The sequence below is a fragment of the Eubalaena glacialis genome, unplaced genomic scaffold (genome assembly GCF_028564815.1).
Source record: "Eubalaena glacialis isolate mEubGla1 unplaced genomic scaffold, mEubGla1.1.hap2.+ XY H_3, whole genome shotgun sequence".
Taxonomy (NCBI): Eukaryota; Metazoa; Chordata; class Mammalia; order Artiodactyla; family Balaenidae; genus Eubalaena; species Eubalaena glacialis.
In genome coordinates this window covers 1,703,148-1,718,134 of record NW_026871157.1, presented here as the reverse complement: position 1 = coordinate 1,718,134, position 14,987 = coordinate 1,703,148, and positions in this window count along the sequence as shown.

Genomic DNA, 14,987 nt, shown 5'->3' with positions numbered 1-14,987 from the left:
AGCCTATACAATCACACACACAAACACACACACAAAATTACACAAGGGTCACTGTGATTCAATGAACAACCTATACCAGCACACACACACACATAGACTCACACACACAGGGCTGACTGTGACTCAATGAACAGCCTATAACAGCACACACAAATGGCTCACTGTGACACAATGCACAGTCTATAAGAGCACACACACACTCGGTCAGCTTACTGAGACTCAGTGCGCAGCCTATAATAACACACACACAAAAAAACGGCTCACTGTGCCTCAATGCACACCCTTTACCAGCACACAAACACACACACACGGCTCACTGTGACTCAATGCCCAGCCTATAAGAGAACACACACAAATACACATACAAACAAGGAAGTTCACTGTGACTGAATGCACAGCCTATACTAGCACACACACACACACACACACGGCTCAGTGTGACTCAATGCACAGCCTTTAGCAGCATACAGACACAAACCCACACACACAAAAACACACACGCCTCACTGGGAGTCAGTGAACAGTGTATACCAGCACACACACACACACAAACATTGTTCACGCTGATTCAATGCACAGCCTGTACCAGCACACACACACATAAACATAAAGGATTACTGTGATTGAATGCACAGCCTAGAGCAGCAGACACACAAACACACACACATCGCTCACAGTGACTCAAAGCACAGCATATACCAGCACGCACACACACACAAACACACTCACGGCTCACTGTGACTCAATGCACAACCTATACCAGCACAGACACACACAGGCCTCCTTGTGAGTCAATGCACAAACAATACCAGCACAAAGAGAAACAGATGCACGGCTTACTGTGGCTCAATGTACAGCCTAAACCCCCCCCCCACACACACACCCACATACCATCTCACTGTGACTCAATGAACAGCTTATAGCAGCATACAAAGATACACACGCATACACAGGGCTCACTGTGACTGAACTCACAGCCTATACAAGCACAAACACACACATGGATGGCTCAATGTGCCTCAGTGCACACCCTATACCAGCACACAGACACACACATGGCTCACTGTGATTGCATGCACAGCCTTTACCAGAACACACCCCCACACACACATACACACAAGAAAGCTCACTGTGACTCAATGCACAGCATATACCAGCATACAGACACACACCCACACACAGAGAAACACACACAGCTCAATGGGACTCATTGCACAGTGTATACCAGGATACACAAACATGGCTCACTGTGATCAATGCACAGCCTATACCAGCACACACACACACACACACACACACACACACACACACATAAATGGCTTACTGTTATTGAATGCACAGCCTATAGCAGAACACACACACACAGACAGATCAATGTTACTCAATGAACAGCCTATATCAGCACACACAGACACACTCACACATGACTCACATTGCCTCAAAGCACAGCCTATACCAGGATGCACACACACACAAACACATGCATGGTTCACTGTGACTCAATGCACAGCCTATACACGCACACGCCCACACACACACAGAAAAGCACACAGCTCCCTGTGACACAATGCACAGTCTATACCAGCACACACACACACACATCTCTCACTTTGATCAATGCACAGCCAATACCAGCACACACACACACACTCACACCTCACTGGGATTCAATTCACAGCCCATACCAGCACTCACACACATAGACACACACACACATGGCTCACTGTGACTCAATGCACAGTCTATACGAGCACACAACACATACGTGGACGGCTCACTGAGACTCAATGTACAGCCTATACCAACACACACAAACACACAAAGAAGCATACACATGGCTCACTGTGACTCAATGCACAGCCTATACCAGCACACAGACACACACAGGGCTCACTGTGAGTCAATGCAAAAACCATACCAGCACACACACAGACGCACGGCTCATTGTGACTCAACGCACAGCCTTTATCAGCACACACACACACTCACGAATCACTGGGACTCAATGCACAGCCTATACCAGCACACAAACACACACACACGGCTCACTGTGACACAATCCAGAGGCTATACCGGCACACACACACACACACACATGATTCTATGTTACTCAATGCACAGCCTATACCAGCACACGCACAAACACTCATGGATCACTGTGATTCAATGCACAGCATATACCAGCACACAGACACACACACACACACACACACACACACTCGTCTCACTGTGACTCAATGCCCAGTCTATACAAGCGCAAACACACACCACACTGTGACTCAATGCTCAGCTTATACAACACACACACATGCACACACACCTCAATGTGACTCAGTGCCCGACATATACCAGCAAACACACAAAAACAGAGCTCCCTGTGACTCAATGCACAGCATGTAACCGCACAGACACAGAAACACATCCACACACACGATCCATTTGACTCAATGCACAGCCTATACCAGCACACAGTCACACTCAGACACACATACACACGACTCACAGTGAGTCAATGCACAAACCATACCAGCACACACACACACAAACAGATGCAGGGCACATTGTGACTCCAGGCACAGCCTATAACAGCACACAAACAAATATTCACAAGCATACAAATGGCTCACTGTGACGGAACGCACAACCTATACAAGCTCAAACACACACATGGATGTCTCACTGTGCCTCAATGCACACCCTATACCAGCACACAGACACACACACGGCTCACTGTGATTGCATGCACAGCCTTTCCCAGAGCACACCCACACACATACACACAAGAAACTACACTGTGACTCAATGCACAGCCTATACCAACATACAGACCACACACAAAAACACACAAAAACAAAACACACAAACACACACACACACATACCAGCACACACACACACACACACAAATGGCCCACTGTTATTGAATGCAAGACTCTAGCAGCACAAACACGCACACACACACACCCATCAATGTGACTCAATTAACAGCCTATAGCAGCACACAGAAACACACAGACACATCCACACAAGACTCACCGTGACTCAAAGCACAGCCTATATGAGCACTCACACACACACAAACACACGCACGGCTCACTGGGACTCAATGCACCGTCTATCCCAGCACACACACAAACATACACGGCTTACAGTGACAAAATGCAGATCATATAACAGCACACACACATACACACACACACACAGGCATGGCTTACTGTGACTCAATGCACAGCCTATACTAGCACACACATGCACACACCCATAGATGGCTCACTGTTGTTGAATGCACAGCCTACAGCAGCACATACACACACACAGAGAACAATGTGACTCAATGCACAGCCTATACACGCACACGCCCACACACACACAGAAAGGCACATGGCTCCCTGTGACACAATGCACAGTCTATACCACCACACACACACACATATCTCTCACTTTGCTTCTATGCACAACCAATACCAGCACACACACACACACACGCACCTCACTGGGATTCATTTCACAGCCCATACCAGCACATACACAGACACACGCACCTCACGGGGATTCAATTCACAGCCAATACCAGCACACACACACACACACCTCACTGGGATTCAATTCACAGCTGACTGTGGCTCAATGCACAGCTTAAACCTGCACACACACACACACACACACACACACATACCGGCTCACTGTGACTCAATGAACAGCTTATAACAGCACACAAACAAAGATACACATGCATACACAGGACTCACTGTGAATGAATGCACAGCTTATACAAGCATAAACACACACACGGATGGCTCACTGTGCCTCAATGCACACCCTATACCAGCACACAGACACGCAAATGGCTCAATGTGATTCAATGAACAGCCTTTTCCAGAACACAGCCCCCAAACACATACACACAAGAAAGCTCACTGTGACTCAATGTACAGCCTATACCAGCATACAGACACACACCCACACACACAAAAACACACACGACTCAATGGGACTCATTGCACAGCGTATACCAGCACACACACACACAAACACGGCTCACTGTGATCAATGCACAGCCTATACCAGCACACACACGCACACACAAATAAATGGCTCACTGTTATTGAATGCACAGCCTAGAGCAGCACACACACACACGCATCAATGTTACTCAATGAACAGCCTATATCAGCACACAGACACACTCACACAAGACTCACATTGACTCAAAGCATAGCCTATACCAGCACGCACACACACACACACACACACACGGCTCACTGTGACACAAGGCAGAGGCTATAACAGCACACTCACACACACACACACACGATTCTATGTTACTTAATGCCCAGCCTATAGCAGCACACACACACACATTCACGGATCACTGTGACTCAATGTACAGCATATACCAGTACACATACACACACACACACACACTCGTCTCACTGTGACTAAATGCAGTCTATACAAGCAGAAACACACACCACACTGTGACTCAATGCTCAGCTTATACAACACACACACATGCACACACACATCAATGTGACTCAGTGCCCATCATATACCAGCACACACACACACAAACACAGCTCCCTGTGACTCAATGCACATCCTGTAACAGCACAGACACAGAAACACACCCACACACACGGATCAATTTGACTCAATGCACAGCCTATACCAGCACACAGTCACACTCAGACACACACACGCATGACTCACAGTGAGTCACTGCACAAACCATACCAGCACACACACACACACAAACAGACGCAGGGCTCATTGTGACTCAAGGCACGGCCTCTATCATCACACACACAAACACACACACAAACTTACACACGGCTCACTGTGATTCAATGAACAACCTATACCAGCACACACACACACATACACGGCTCACTGTGACTCAATGCATAGCCTTTAACAGCACACAAACAAACATTCACATGCATAGAAACGGCTCACTGTGACTGAATGCACAGCCTATACAAGCTCAAACACACACACGGATGTCTCACTGTGCCTCAATGCACACCCTATACCAGCACACAGACACACACACGGCTCACTGTGATTGCATGCACAGCCTTTACCAGAACACACCCACACACACATTCACACAAGAAAGCTCACTGTGACTCAATGCACAGCCTATACCAGCATACAGACCACACCCACACACACAAAAACACACACAGCTCAATGGGACTCAATGCACAGCATATACCAACACACACACACACACCAACAAGGCTCACTGAGGTCAATGCACAGCCTACACTGGCACAAACCCCCCCCCACACATAAATGCCTCACTGTTATTGAATGCAAGGCTCTAGTAGCACACACATGCACACACACACACTCATCAATGTGACTCTATGAACAGCCTACAGCAGCACACAGACACACACAGACACACCCACACAAGACTTACAGTGATTCAAAGCACAGCCTATACCAGCACACACATACACACAAACACACGCACATCTCACTGTGACTCAATGCCCAGCCAATACTGGCACATACACACACAGGCACAGCTTACTGTGACTCAGTGCACAGCCTATACCAGCACACACACACACACACATATAAATGACTCACTGTTGTTGAATGCACAGCCTATAGCAGCACACACACACACACACACAGAACAATGTGACTCAATGCACATTCCATAGCAGCACACAGACACACTCAGACACACACACATATGGCTCACAGTGACACAAAGCACAGCCTATACCAGCACACACATACATGGCTCACTGTGACCCAATGCACAGCATACAATAGCACACACAAACATAGACACACACACACAGACACGGCTTACTGTGACTCAATGCACCGCATATACCAGCACACACACATGCAGTCACGGCTCACTGTGATTCAATGCACAGCCTACACCAGCACACACGCCCACACACACACAGAAAGACACACGGCTCCCTGTGAAACAATGCACAGTCTATGCCAACACGCACACACACACACACACACACAGACAACTCTCACTGTGACTCAATGCATAGCCAATACCTGCACACACACGCACACACGCACCTCACTGGGAATCAGTGCACAGCCCATACCAGCACACACACACATAGACACAGACACGCACTCCTCACTGTGACTCCATGCACAGCCTATAACAGCACACACATGGCTCACTGTGACTCAATGCACAATCTATACAAGAACACACACACACACAGCGCATTGTGACACAATGCACACCCTTTTCAAGCACAGACACACAAACACACAAACACACCTCATTGTGACACAATGCACAGCCTATGCCAGCACACACACACACACACACACAATCATCTCACTGTGACTCATTGCACAGTCTATACAAGTACAAACACACACCACACTATGACTCTATGCTCAGCTTATACAACACACAAGCACCTCAGTGTGACTCAGTGCCAGCCATATACCAGCACATACACCAAACATAGCTCCCTGTGACTCAATGCACAGCCTGTAACAGTACAGACACAGAAACACACTCACACACAAAGATCAATGTGACTCAATGCACAGCCTATACCACCACACAGTCACACTCAGACACAGACACATAACTCACAATGAGTCAATGCACAAACCATACCAGCACACACACACACACACAAAAGGACTCATTGCTCATTGTGACTCCAGGCACAGCCTATAACAGCACACACACGGCTCACTGTGACTCAATGCACAGTCTATACGAGAACACATACATACACACACACGACGCATTGTGACAAAATGCACAGCCTTTTCAAGCACACACATGCAAACACATACACACACCTCATTGTGACTCAATACACAGCCTATACCCACACACAGACACACACACACACACACACTCGTGTCACTGTGACTCATTGCACAGTCTATAAAAGCGCAAACACGGGGGCTTCCCTGGTGGCACAGTGCTTAGGAATCCGCCTGCCAATGCAGGGGACACGGGTTCGTGCCCCGGTCCAGGAAAATCCCACATGCCGCGGAGCCGCTAGGCCCGTGAGCCACAACTGCTGAGCCTGCACGTCTGTAGCCTGTGCTCCGCAACGGGAGAGGCCGCGACAGTGAGAGGTCCGTGCACCGCGATGAAGAGTGGCCCCCGCTCGCTGCAACTGGAGAAATCCCTTGCACAGAAACTAAGACCCAACACAGACATAGATAAATAAATAAATAAATTAAAAAAAAAAAAGCGCAAACACACACCACACTGTGACTCAATGCTCTGCTTCTACAACACACACACACACACACACACACACACACACACCTCAATGTGACTCAGTGCCCGCCATATACCAGCACATACACACAAACACAGCTCCCTGTGACTCAATGCACAGCCTGTAACAGCACAGACACAGAAACACACCCACACACACGGATCAATTTGACTCAATGCACAGCCTATACCAGCACACAGTCACATTCGGACACACACACAACTCACAGTGAGTCAATGCACAAACCATACCAGCACACACACACACACAAACGGACTCACGGCTCATTGTGACTCCAGGCACAGCCTATAACAGCACACACACACACACACGGCTCACTGTGACTCAATGCACAGCCTATAGCAATATACAGACACACATCCACACACACAAAAACACACACGCCTCACTGGACTAAATGAACAGCGTATACCAGCACACACACACACATGAACATGATTCATGCTTATTAAATTCACAGCCTATACCAGCACACACACAAACGCACACACACTAACACGTAAAGGGCTCACTGTGATTGAATGCACAGCATATAGCAGGAACCACAGACACACACGGCACAATGTGACTCAATGCACACTCCATAGGAGCACAGACACACTCAGACACACACACACGGCTCACAGTGACTCAAAGCACAGCCTATACCAGCATGCACACACACACAAACACACGCACGGCTCACTGTGACTCAGTGCACAGCCTATACCAGCACACACACACACATACATGGCTCACTGTGACAAAATGCAGATCATATAACAGCACACACACACACACACACACACACACACAGGCACGGCTTACTGTGACTCAATGTACAGCCTATACCAGCACACACACACACACACACACATACACATAAATGGCTCAGTGTTGTTGAATGCACAGCCTATAGCAGCACAAACACACACACACACGGAACAATGTGACTCAATGCACAGCCTATACATGTACACGTCCACACACACACAAAAAGACACACGGCTCCTTGTGACACAATGCACAGTCTATACCAGCACGCACACACACACACATCTCTCACTTTGACTCAATGCACACCCCATACCAGCACACACACAGACACACACACACTTCACTGGGATTCAATTCACAGCCCATACCAGCACACACACACACATAGACACACAAACACAGGGCTCACTGTGACTCAATGCACAGCATATAGCAACATACAGACACACAGCCACACCCACAAAAACACAGAAGCCTCACTGGATTCAATGATCAGCGTATAGCAGCACACACACAGAAACATATACAGAACGTATAACAAACATGGTTCACGCTTATTAAATGCACAGTCTATACCAGCACACACACAGAAACACACACAGAAACACGTAAAGGGCTCACTGTGATTGAATGCACAATGTATAGCAGGAAACACACAGACACACACACGGAACAATGTGACTCAATGCACACTCCATAGCAGCACACAGACACACTCAGACACACACACACATGGCTCACAGTGACTCAAAGCACAGCTTATAACAGCACACAATCATTCACACGCATACAAACGGCTCACTGTTACTGAATGCACAGCCTATACAAGCTCAAACACACACACGGATGTCTCACTGTTCCTCAATGCACACCCTATATCAGCACACAGACACACACACAGCTCACTGTGATTGCATGCACCGCCTTTACCAGAACACACCCACACACACATACACACAAGAAAGCTCACTGTGACTCAATGCACAACCTATAACAGCATACAGACCACACCCACAAACACAAAAACACATATGGCTCAGTGGGACTCAATGCACAGCCTATATCTGCACACACACACACACACACATAAATGGCTCACTGTTATTGAATGCACAGCCTATATCAGCACGCACACACACACATGCATCAATGTTACTCAATGCACAGCCTATATCAGCACACAGACACACACAGACACACTCACAAACGACTCACATTGACTCAAAGCACAGCCTATAGCAGCATGCACACAAGTAGACACACACACACACGACTCACTGTGACACAATGCACAGCCTATAACAGCACACAAACGGCTCACTGTGACTCAATGCACAGTCTATACGAGAACACACACACACAGCACATTGTGACACAATGCACACACTTTTCAAACACACACACACAAACACTCACACACACCTCATTGCACATAATGCACAGCCTATGCCAGCACACAGACACACACACACACACACTCATCTCACTGTGACTCATTGCACAGTCTATACAAGTGCAAACACACACCACACTGTGACTCAATGCTCAGCTTAGGCAACACACACACACACACACACATCTCAATGTGACTCAGTGCTCTCCATATACCAGCACATACACACAAACACAGCTCCCTGTGACTCAATGCACAGCCTTTAACAGCACAGACACAGAAACACATCCACACACACGATCCATTTGACTCAATGCACAGCCTATACCAGCACACAGTCACACTCAGACACACACAAACACGACTCACAGTGAGTCAATGCACAAACCATACCAGCACACGCACACACACAAACAGATGCACGGCTCATTGTGACTCCAGGCACAGCCAAACAGCACACACTCACACACACACGGCTCAGTGTGACACAATGCAGAGCCTATACCATCACACACACAAACACACACACAAACTTACACAGGGGTTCCTGTGATTCAGTGAACAACCTATGCCAGCACACACACACACACATACATGGTTCACTGTGACTCAATGCACAGACTATAGCAGCACACACACACACATACACGGCTCACTGTGACAAAATGCAGATCATATAACAGCACACACACACACACATACACGCAGGCATGGCTTACTGTGACTCAATGCACAGCCTATACCACCACACAGACACACACACGGCTCACTGTGATTGCATGCACAGCCATTACCAGAACACACTCACCCACACATACACACAAGAAAGCTCACTGTGACTCAATGCACAGCCTATACCAGCATACAGACCACACCCACACACACAAAAACACACACAGCTCAATGGGACTCAATGCACAGCATATACCAGCACACACACACACACAAACAAGGCTCAATGTGATCAATGTACAGACTATACCAGCACAAACACACACACACACATAAATGGCCCACTGTTATTGAATGCAAGGCTCTAGCAGCACACACACGCACACACAAACACTCATCAATGTGACTCAATGAACAACCTATAGCAGCACACAGACACACACAGATGCACCCACACAAGACTCACAGTGACTCAAACACAGCCTATACCAGCACGCACACATACACAAACACACGCATCATTAACTGTGATTCAATGCACAGCCTATCCCAGCACACAGACACACATACACGGCTCACTGTGACAAAATGCAGATCATATAAGAGCACACACACACACACACACACACACACACACACACACAGGCACGGCTTACTGTGACTCAATGCACAGCCTATACCAGCACACACACACACAAACATGGCTCACTGTGACAAAATGCAGATCATATAACAGCACACACACACACAGACACACACAGGCACAGCTTACAGTGACTCAATGCACAGCCTATACCAGCACACACATGCACTCACACATAAATGGCTCACTGTTGTTGAATACACAGTCTATAGCAGCACACACACACACACACACACACACACACATGGAACAGTGTAAGTCAATGCACAGCCTATACACGCACACGTCCACACACACACAGAAAGACACAAAGCTCCCTTTGACACAATGCACAGTCTATACCAGCACACACACACACACACACATAAATGGCCGACTGTTATTGAATGCAAGGCTCTAGCAGCACACACACACACTCATCAATGTGTCTCAATGCACAGCCTATAGCAGCCCACAGACACACATAGACACATCGACACAAGACACACAGTGACTCAAAGCACAGCCTATACGAGAACGCACACACACACAAACACATGCGTGGCTCACTGTGACTCAATGCATAGCCTATTCGAGCACACACACACACATACACGGCTCAGTGTGAAAAAATGCAGATCATATAACAGCACACAAACACACACACACACACAGACACTGCTTACTGTGACTCAAAGCACCGCATATTCAAGCACACACACGCACAGTCATATAACAGCACACACATGGCTCACTGTGACTCAATGCACAGTCTATACGAGAACACACACATACACACACACGGTGCATTGTGACACAATGCACACCCTTTTCAAGCACACACAGGCGAACACACACACACACCTCATTGTGACTCAATGCACAGCCTATACCCACACACAGACACACACACACACACTCGTTTCACTGTGACTCATTGCACAGTCTATAAAAGCACAAACACTCACCACACTGTGACTCTATGCTCTGTTTATACAACACACACACACCTCAAATTGACTCAGTGCCCACCATATACCAGCACATACACACAAACACAGCTCCCTGTGACTCAGTGCACAGCCTGTAAGTGCACAGACACAGAAACACACCCACACACGGATCAATTTGACTCAATGCACAGCCTATACCACCACATAGTCACACTCAGACACACACACACAACTCACAGTGAGTCAATGCACAAACCGTACCAGCACACACACACACACACAAATGGACTCACGGCTCATTGTGACTCCAGGCACAGCCTATAACAGTACACACACACACACACACACACACACGTGGCTCAACGTGACTCAATGCAGAGCCTATACCATCACACACATGAACACACATACCAATTTACACACGGCACACTGTGATTCAATGAACAACCTATACCAGCACACACACACACACACACACACACACACACACATGGCTCACTGTGACTCAATGCACAGCCTATAACTGTACAGAAACATTCACACGCATACAAACGGCTCACTGTGACTGAATGCACAGCTTATACAAGCTCAAACACACACACGGATGTCTCACTGTGCCTCAATGCACACCCTATACCAGCACACAGACACACACATAGCTCACTGTGCTTGCATGCACTGCCTTTACCAAAACACACCCACACACACATACACACAAAAAGCTGACTGTGACTCAATGCACAGCCTATACCAGCATAGAGACCACACACACACACAAAAACACACATGGCTCAATGGAACTCAATGCAGAGTGTATACCAGCACACACACACACACACACACACACAAGGCTCACTCTGATCAATGCACAGCCTATACCACAAACACATGCACACACACATAAATGGCCCACAGTTATTAAATTCAAGTCTCTAGCAGCGCACACATGCACACACACACTCTCATCAATGTGACGCAAAGAACAGCCTATACCAGCGCACAGACACACACACACACACACACTCGTCTCACTGTGTCTCAATACACAGTCTATACAAGAGCAAACACACACCACACTTGACTCAATGCTCAGCTTATACAACACACACACACGCACACACACCTCAGTGTGACTCAGTGCCCACCATATACCAGCACACACACACAAACACATCTCCCTGTGACTCAGTGCACAGCCTGTAAGTGCACAGACACAGAAACACAGCTACACACACGGATCAATTTGACTCAATGCACAGCCTATACCAGCACACAGTCACACTCAGACACACACACACACGACTCACAGTGAGTCAATGCACAAGCCATACCAGCACACGGACACACACAGATACACGGCTCATTGTGACTCCAGGCACAGCCTATAACAGCACACACACACACGGCTCAATGTGACACAATGCAGAGTCTATACCATCACACACACAAACACACACACAAACTTACACATGGCTCACTGATTCAGTGAACAACCTATACCAGCACTCACACACACACACATACATGGTTCACTGTGACTCAATGCACAGCCTTTAACAGCACACAAACATTCACACGCATACAAATGGCTCACTCTGACTGAACGCACAGCCTATACAAGCTGAAACACACACATAGATGTCTCACTGTGCCTCAATGAACACCCTATTCCAGCACACAGACACAAACACGGGTCACTGTGATTGCATGCACAGCCTTTACTAGAATACACCCACACACGCATACACACAAGAAACCTCACTGTGACTCAATACACAGCCTATACCAGCATACAGACCACACCCACACACACAAAAACACACACGGCTCAATGGGACTCAATGCACAGCATATACCAGCACACACACACACACACACACAAACAAAGATCACTGTGATCAATGCACAGCCTATACTGGCACACACACACACACACATAAACGGCCGACTGTTATTGAATGCAAGGCTCTAGCAGCACACACACGCACACAAACACACTCATCAATGTGACTCAATGCACAGCCAATAGCAACCCACAGACACACATAGACACATCGACACAAGACCCACAGTGACTCAAAGCACAGCCTAAAGGAGAACACACACACACACACACAAACACATGCATGGCTCACTGTGACTCAATGCACAGCCTATTCGAGCACACACACACACATACACGGCTCAGTGTGAAAAAATGCAGATCATATAACAGCACACAAACACATACACACACACACAGACACTGCTTACTGTGACTCAATGCACCACATATTCCAGCACACACACACACAGTCATGGCTCACTGTGATTCAATGCACAGCCTACACCAGCACACATGCCCACACACACTCAGAAAGACACACGGCTTCCTGTGAAACAATGCACAGTCTATGCCAGCTCACACACACACACACACACACACACACTGACAACTCTCACTGTGACTCAATGCACAGCCAATACCTGCACACACACCCATGCATGCACCTCACTGGATATCAATGCACAGCCCACACCAGCACACACACACATATACACGCACACACACGCCTCACTGTGACTCAATGACAACCTATAACACAACACACAGGGCTCACTGTGACTCAATGCACAGTCTATATGAGAACACACACATACACACACACGGTGCATTGTGACACAATGCTCACCCTTTTCAAGCACACACACACAAACATACACACACACCTCATTGTGACTCAATGCACAGCCTATACCAGCACACAGACACACACACACACACACACTCATCTCACAGAGACTCATTGCACAGTCTGTACAAGTGCAAACACACACCACACTGTGACTCAATGCTCAGCTTATACAATACACACACACATACACACTCCTCAATGTGACTCAGTGCCCGCCATATACCAGCACATACACACAAACACAGCTCCCTGTGACTCAATGCACAGCCTGTAAGTGCACAGACACAGAAACACACCCACACACGGATCAATTTGACTCAATGCACAGCCTATACCAGCACACAGTCACACTCACACACACACACACAACTCACAGTGAGTCAATGCACAAACCATACCAGCACACACACACACACACACACACACAAATGGACTCACGGCTCATTGTGACTCCAAGCACAGCCTATAACAGCACACACACACACACACACACACACACACATGGCTCAACTTGACTGAATGCAGAGCCTGTACCATCACACACACAAACACACACACAAATTTACACACGGCTCACTGTGATTCAATGAACAACCTATACCAGCACACACACACACACATACATGGCTCACTGTGACTC